The sequence below is a fragment of the Podarcis pityusensis genome, assembly GCF_964106645.2.
Source record: "Podarcis pityusensis genome assembly, chromosome: 9".
NCBI lineage: Eukaryota > Metazoa > Chordata > Lepidosauria > Squamata > Lacertidae > Podarcis > Podarcis pityusensis.
This window is the reverse complement of record NC_138034.1, coordinates 57,181,398-57,189,549: the sequence shown is the minus strand read 5'-3', so window position 1 is coordinate 57,189,549 and position 8,152 is coordinate 57,181,398.

The following is an 8,152-nucleotide window of genomic DNA, read 5'->3' as shown; positions in this document are numbered from 1 at the left end:
AATTTAATATTTTTATGTCGCCGCTCATAAGTCCTTTGCTTTACCACTAATTCATTTCCTTTAGCATCTAACTAATAATAATAATAATAATTTTTTATTTATACCCCGCCCTTCCCGGTTTAAAAACTGGGCTCAGGGCAGCTAACAGCAAATATATAAAACATTGATTAAAATGTGACTTAAAGCACTGAAGCACATTCTTTTTGTTCTGTGCTGTGTACTATCTCTGATAAGCCTCTCATTGCCCACCTTATCTGTTTCAACTAACATTGATTTTCATGTTGCTTTATATTATGTTACGTTCCATTTATGACCTTGGGATTAAAGTAATTATGTGGGATATGTTTATGGGCTTCAATTGGTTTCCATAGTATGTTCCTCAGTGAACACGACCTTTTTATCTGACTTGCTCATGCCTTGCGTGTGGACTTCTTGGAGATATCCCTGTAGCCATTGTGGGAAGCAGGAACATTATCGCAAAGGTTACAAAACAAACTCAGTTTTATCTTTAGGTGCCATCACTATTCACTTAGCTTTTAGTTTTGTAAAAGGAGGCCAACATTGCACCTGTCTTTCTGTACAATTGTGAAACACTTTAGCGTTAACAATGGTTTATGTTTCCGTGCTATTGTATTGATTCTAGAGTTTCTTCTCTAATCTGTAGTGACCAAACATTTCATGGCAAAGAGATATCTGCAGCCCAGCAACATTTCAACTTGTTTCAGCAGACCCAGATGACAGCTGGGAAAACAAGACTTTTGGCTTTATTGTCTGTTATAAAGCAAAAAATGGCTTGTTGATGATTTCCCTCAGGAATCCCCCCCCATTTATGGCAGCTTTATATTCAAGTTTATGACCACTTTGAGGAGAGACATATTCACACTAAATGTGTGTGGCGAATGAATGGAATTATTTGCAAAAAGTGACAGGGTTCTTGTTGCTACTATGTTGTATGCTATTTGTTGTCCTGATCACTGCCTAACATCCATTAGACCACCAGGATTTGTGCTCTTCCTAGTTCATAATGAAGGCAATGAAGGAAATCAGGAGAAAGGTATTTGCACTTCCTTTGCAGTCATACCAACTGCTCTGACCACTTGTACTGTTTCCTGCTCCTCACTTCTTCAAGTGGTGAGAAATCTCAGGGATAATACCACAATAAAAGAGGGGGCCTGCTCCCACCAAAGTTGGTGAGCATTTCCATTCAAATAGTATGCGTGCGCCATGTCATGGGCTTACCTCCCCCCCACAATATTTTATTCAAGTTGGTACCCCCAGCTTGAGGGATGGATAAATCTGCCAATTTTGGTTTCCTTCAATTTCTCATGTTTCCAGTTTCAGATTTTTGCAAAATTTCCACTTTTTGCATTTTTAAAAAGTCCACATGAAAGTCCATTAGTATTTCAGTGTACATTTCTTGAAATATAAACATTTTTGCAAGCTACTGCCCCTAATCCCATGCATTTTTGCATTTTGTTTATGTGAATATGTGTGTTTCATTCGTACTCTCCCTAAAGCAGGTATAGGCAACCTTCGGCCCTCCAGATGTTTTGGACTACAATTCCCATCATCCCTGACCACTGGTCCTGTTAGCTAGGGATCATGGGAGTTGTAGGCCAAAACATCTGGAGGGCCGAAGGTTGCCTATGCCTGCCCTAAAGCAATGCAATTTTGTATGTTGTTTTCGCCAGTGTAATCACTTTTATGCATACTTTCCCCTTTTATGCGTAATCCAGCCTTTGTGAACAGAAAGCCCCAGTTTCGGTCTGGTATCTCAAGGCAGGGCCAGGAGAGAACCCTGCCTGTAATCCCGTAGAGCCGCTGTCAAGCAGTGTAAACGATACTGAGCAAGGTGAACCAATGCTCTGTCTCTCTAAGGCAGCTTCCTATGTTCCTATAATCGCTAAACCTGTCATTGGCTCTGGTACCACCTGTCATAGGTGCCATCTCACGCCGAAGATTGTGGGTGCCCACAAAAAGGGCTTCAACTTTGCCCATTGACTTTGGTGGGGCCCAGACCCCACAAATATATTATTGTGGGTGCCAAAGCACCCACGGCCCCCTGGACTTGGCTGCCTCCTGCTGTTGGTCTCTCTGCCTTCTGCCCTATCAGTTCCAGTGGATACTAATCACCAACCATGTAGTTTGGCCCCCAGGGAAGGTCAGTAATGGTGCAGAAAGCAAAATCACCCCACCTAGCTATACAGTTCGTAGTTAGATATATCACAGGAGTGGATTAGACCACACAGAAGAAGAAGCACTTCCCACCTGGCCACGTCAGCTTTGAACTGGCTCATTGTTAAGGATTAAGCAAGTTTACTCTTACTGTTAAAATATACAGTGATCTCATTGCTTTTGCAATAGCTTTGTAGACAAACTGTAGCATGTGTTTTGCTCTCCCTTTTTTCTTCTGAAGTGAAACAAAGAGCCAGGGGTTGGATTTGCAGAGGAATTATCAAAATGTCCCTAGCTAATGTAGCATAAAGCAGTACAGAAGATTGCTTAAACGTTACTATGTACTCTAGGTCACAAATAAGATAAAGCCTCTGTCCTAAAGGATATTAATAATATCCTGGATTATTACAGTCCAAATATGTGGAATAAATACTTGTTTGATACAGGCAGCATATTAGCTGACACAAGAACAGGAAAGCATCAGAGACTGCCTTTAACTTTCTAGGTGCATGATTCTGACTTTACAATACACTGGTACCCCAGAGGTCGAACTGAATCCATTCCGGAAGTCTTTCCCAGCCCTATCAGGAGATGCCAGGGATTGAATTGGGGAGTTTTGCAAAGCAGATGCTGTACCACTGAGCTCAGGCCCTTCCCTCTGTAGTCCCATCCTTCCTTGGCGCAAGTGGCATGGAAACTGCTCCCCTGTGGCAAGAGCCCATGTTGCTGAGGTCAACATTTGAATACATATGGATCCTTCTTACCCAACTGTTGCCTAGTCAAAGAACATCCCTTCCTCAACCACAGGACCACGCAACCAGGTTAAGAATAGAAGCACTGATTTGGGCAGCTAACCAATATGATGTAATGTTTCTTATTGCGTTATACTATTGTTTTAATGCCTATTTTAAAAATCCTGATTTTAAGCCTCCTTTTACAAACCACTAGGCCAAAAGATGAGATTAAAGTAAATTTATTTGTTGCGATTATGCACCAACCATGTACAGTCCTCTGTGTGGTTTATAGATCCAATAATTTCTGGCCGGTTGGAAACCATAATCTATACATGAAGGGGGTTTAGAAAGTTTTTGAGGTCAGCAGTAAGAACTTTTAAACAGAAAACAAATGAAAGTCAGTCCACAACATTTAGATTTGGTGGGAAAACAGTAGTCCATGCATGCTTGCATGCCATGGTTGAGGAAGCCCAATCATATCAGAGCTCAGATGGGTATTTAGAACGGTATGGTAACATGGAATAAAATTATACTGATTTGAGTGCATTTTACATCGTGACATTTTAGGATGCTGTTAAGTTCATATATTGCAACACAGTCATTGTGGAATCTTTCTGACAGTAGCTGCAGCCTATTTTAAAATATTGCATCAGTATAGTTTGAGCTTCTGTTCCCTAAATGACCTCTAAAAATACTACAGCTTTAAAACAAAACATTTCATATCTTTAAATGGAAATAGAACTCTAGCAGAAAGTTACAGTAAATATTTACATACTGTGAGATTATTGCTGGACAAAGATTTTGCTTAAAAAAACGGAAAGCCTTAATGGTTCTTATAGAATGTTTCCTTATATAATTGGAACAGCAAGGCCTGAAATCAGTCACAAGTGTTGCTGCTGCAATGAGAGTAGAAAACCAAGCACTTAAATGAGGGTTGGAGGAGGAATTGGTTTTACGTTTAGAATTTGTAGTTTCTACTCCAGGAGAGCTTGGCCTGCATTGGGTCGTCTCTTGAACTGAAGACCTAATTATGTCTGAGACCGTTATTCATTATGTGTGTGTGGAGAGGGGTTTGATTTAAAAAAAAAAGTGCAAGTAAAACACTTATTTCCCAGTATAAATGGGTCAAGTCTCATGTGGTAGTATATTTCCGCAACATAATGTTGTAAATATTAGTAAGTAACTATATTTATTCAGTTAATTCATTGTTGTATACTTTAGGAAATGTATAGAGTCGCACCTTGGAAGCCAAACAAAATCTGTTCCGGATGTCCATTCGACTTCTAAGATGTTTGACTTCCAAGGCGCGGCTTCCTGCAGCCAATCGGAAGCTGCGGAAGCCTCGCCGGACGTTTGGCTTCCAAATGAACGTTCGCAAACTGAAGCAGTCACTTCCGGGTTTGTGGCACTTGGGAGCCAAAACATTTGACTGCTAAGGTGTTCGTCAAACAAGGTACGACTGTACTTAAAACATAGAAGTATACCCTAAACTTCTGTGATTATGTACACTCCTGTATGTATCTGAGTACATATAATATTACAATATAATAATGAATATTATGTGCAATCATTTTTCATTTTTTGTAGAATTGTAAAAAACAAAACAAAAACTCCCCCTAATTCTTTATTGAGATCAAGTATTAAGACAGAAACTGGAAGGAAATATATTTTGAGGATGAAAAGAGTACCCCATGCTCCTCAGCTAGTCCACTGAGTGTGTCTGTGAAGGGTGTGTGTGTTAAGGGTGACCGTGTGTCATTGTATGTGCATCTGTCTTAAGCAGGGGTCCTCAAACTATGGCGTGCGGGCCGGATCTGGCCCACCAGGGTCCTGAACCTGCCTCTGTCTTTATTTTTTTATAGACGTAAAACCGACTCATCAGCTCAATGGGGCAGCCCCACATTGCAAGCACCCAACCAAAAACGGAGGTCCCTTTGAGGCATGCAAACCAAACCAAATAATAAAATAAAAATAAAGATGCAACAGCAACGGCGGGAATGCAATGCGCACGGCGATGGCGAGGCATCTCCCACCCCACTCAGCCTCCCTCTTCCTCCCAGCTGACAAGATCCTGAGATGCTGCATCCACTGCTGGGAGAGGCGGGGCCTACGAGCCTTCTAGTTCTGACTTGGCGTGACTTTCCTCCTTCTAGTTTCGGCGAAAGGTGCGCCGACCTGGATCCAGCTGCAGCTCCCTTAATTCCCACTCCCAGGCGCAGCCATCCTTGAGTCACGTGCAATTAATGCTTCCCTATGTTCCTCTTAGACTGCGTTTCTCCCTGCCTTGTGAGTGCTGTGGGGGAGGCTCCTCGGAGGCAGCGTACAAAACCCATCAGCACGTAGGTTTCTCCCTTTGCTGCCCCTCCCTGGTGTTTATGTGGGAAGCAGCATGCACAGAAATCATTATGTAAAAAAGAAAAATTGACTCTGAGTGCAGGCCCATACTTCCCATTGAAATACTTATAAGTTTATGTTGATAAAAATCGTTCTTCATTTTAAATATTGTATTGTTTTTCCTGTTTTTGTGTGCACTAGAAATAAAATATGTGCAGTGTGCATAGGAATTCGTTCATTCCCCCCCAAAAAAACCTATAGTCCGGTTCCCAACAGTGTCTGAGGGACAGTGAACTGTCCCCCTGTTTAAAAAATTTGAGGATCCCTGGTCTTAAGGGTGTGTATGAAGAGTATGTGTTAAGGGTGTGTTTAGCCCCATCTAAGTTTGGGTTTGGCTCCACCCATTGCTGGAATGAGCTCCCCAAGAGCTTTCTATCCACATAATCCAACACTTGAAAAAATATTCCTCATGCCTGGTATAGGGGGTCCTCTTACATCAGGAGTTCAGTTGTGTTGTTGGCAAAGGCATAGCACCCAAAACTCTTGATTTTGTGGAGGCAGGCAGAATCCCAGGCCTGGAGTCTAAAATGCTACATTTACCAGGAAGAGAGGGAGCAAATGCCCCATGAAGTGAGCCAGTGGTACTTGCTTCCTAAAGATGAGGAATTCGTGCCCATGAAGCTAGGTGCCAGCAGGAGGGTGAGAGTCAGTTGGGGTAGTCTCCATCCCACCTCCTCCCTTCCTTGGTGCCATTCAGTGACAGATGCTGCCATCACACTAGATGACAGGTGAGGGTAGCCCATAACACAGCGAGCAAGCAAGCAAGCAAGCAAGCAAGCAAAGAACAGATTTGCCCAGTGTGTTCCTTCATCCCTCTCTTACTCACCCAACAAACAAAATGGCAGAACTGACTGTGTATTGACAATAGCTGTGATGGGTGATAAAACATTTCCAGTGGGCTTGCCAATTAACCTTGAGCACATATGTGTTATTGTGTGTGTGTGTGGGGGGGTTGTCAGCTTCCCCTTATAGTATGCGCACAGTAACAAACAAATGCCCAATGCTTTAAGAATGAATTCCATTTTCTCTCTTGTCTGCCACTGTTAAGCTGTTTTTCAATGTCAAAACATACACACTGTAGTGTCAGGAAGTAAGAACTTTCTGATTTCTTACAGAAAGGAAGTAAGAACTTTCCCATTTAGCTGTTGCCATGGCAAAGTGCATAGAGTACATGGCAAGATTAGATCTTTCTCAGGAAAGCTAACAAGAACAGGCATGGTTCCTGTGTTTAAGAGAGGCTCAACTTCTATTGTTTGAGAAACGACAGGAAGGATAAGAGTTCACCAAGAATGGAATGCTTCGCCTGTTAAGCATTAGAATCATAGAATTCTGGAGTTGGAAGGGACTCCAGGGCCATCTAGTTCAACTCCCTACAGTGTAGGAATCCTGCCCACAGCCTTCCCCAAGTGGCTCGAAACACCAACCTTCTGGTTAACAGTGATTGTTCATGCGAAATAGCTAGGGCATCTTTTTCAGTCTTCCTCTGAAATCTTCACCAGAGCCAGTGATTCTGTTTTTCTGAGGTTCGGCTGGCCATCTTCCCCAACTGTGTTGCACACCACCAAATTGCGGTAAGTTGTCTGGAGGTCATGTAGGAGCTTTGCTGCCCCACCCATCTAGGGAAGCAAGAGACATTACAGTGGTACCTCGGGTTAAGTACTTAATTTGTTCCGGAGGTCCACTCTTAACCTGAAACTGTTCTTAACCTGAAGCACCACTTTAGCTAATGGGGCCTCCTCCTGCTGCTGCGCTGCCGGGGCACGAGTTCTGTTCTCATCCTGAAGCAAAGTTCTTAACCTGAAGCACTATTTCTGGGTTAGCGGAGTCTGTAACCTGAAGCGTATGTAACCCGAGGTACCACTATATCATAATTCAAAGACACAGCCTAGTGAAACACTCAAGGAGAATGCAAAGCAGGACTGGTGAGCGGTGTGCCCTGTGTCAGCAGCAGGCAGCATGGTGGGGCAGCAGAGCTCCCCTGACCTCCAGACAACTGTGTCACTGCTTACTGGGGTACGGTGGAGGGGAGAGCAGCATAGTGCAAGCTCACTGGTGGAGCCAATCTGACATTCCTGCTGGGGTGTTTGCACCACACTGACTTCCCCACCACCTTGCCCCTTCACCTCTCCTCCCTGTCAGGTCAGGTGACCACTATTATCCTACCACACTGCCAGCTACTCATCTGGGCAGAGGTTATGTGACTGAGGAGGGTGGTTTCTGAAGGTGGGTCCTCAGGGCCACATAAAGAGGTGGGGGCACATTTGGCCCCCAAACCTGAGTTTCCTCACTCCCATACTGCTACCTGTCTGAATGTATGTTTTCATTTTCCTAAATGAATTTTACTTTTGCTTAATACTTCATTTGTTTTTATCCTGGGTTATTCGGGAGCTCTGAAATTCACCAGTGCCTCCTCCCTCTTGAAAATACATTATTTTTAAATAGAATACAGAACAGAGCTAAAAGCAGGGTGGTTGGAACACCACCCCAAATTTAAAAAGGCACTCGTGGATCTATATCACCTTTAATCCTGGTGGTTTTAAAACCCCTTTCAATGGTGGCAGCCACCCTATGATTAGTGTTGGCATGACAGCTTGTTGGCCTTCAGTAACTTGTAACTGTCAAAGGTCACACCAAACAGGCTCTATGAGAGGCAAATATGCAAAGATGACTTAAACTACCTGGTGAGATTATGCTAACCCATTTTCACAATTGCGGAGCTTGAAGCACTGATACATTTCCATTCATTAGCTGACTTTTATGTCTGAAATCCGTGGATCATATTCAATTAAAAGCTTTAAACTCCCAAACAGTGGCTGTTTTACTTGCCTCTTAAAAGAGTATTTGAAAAA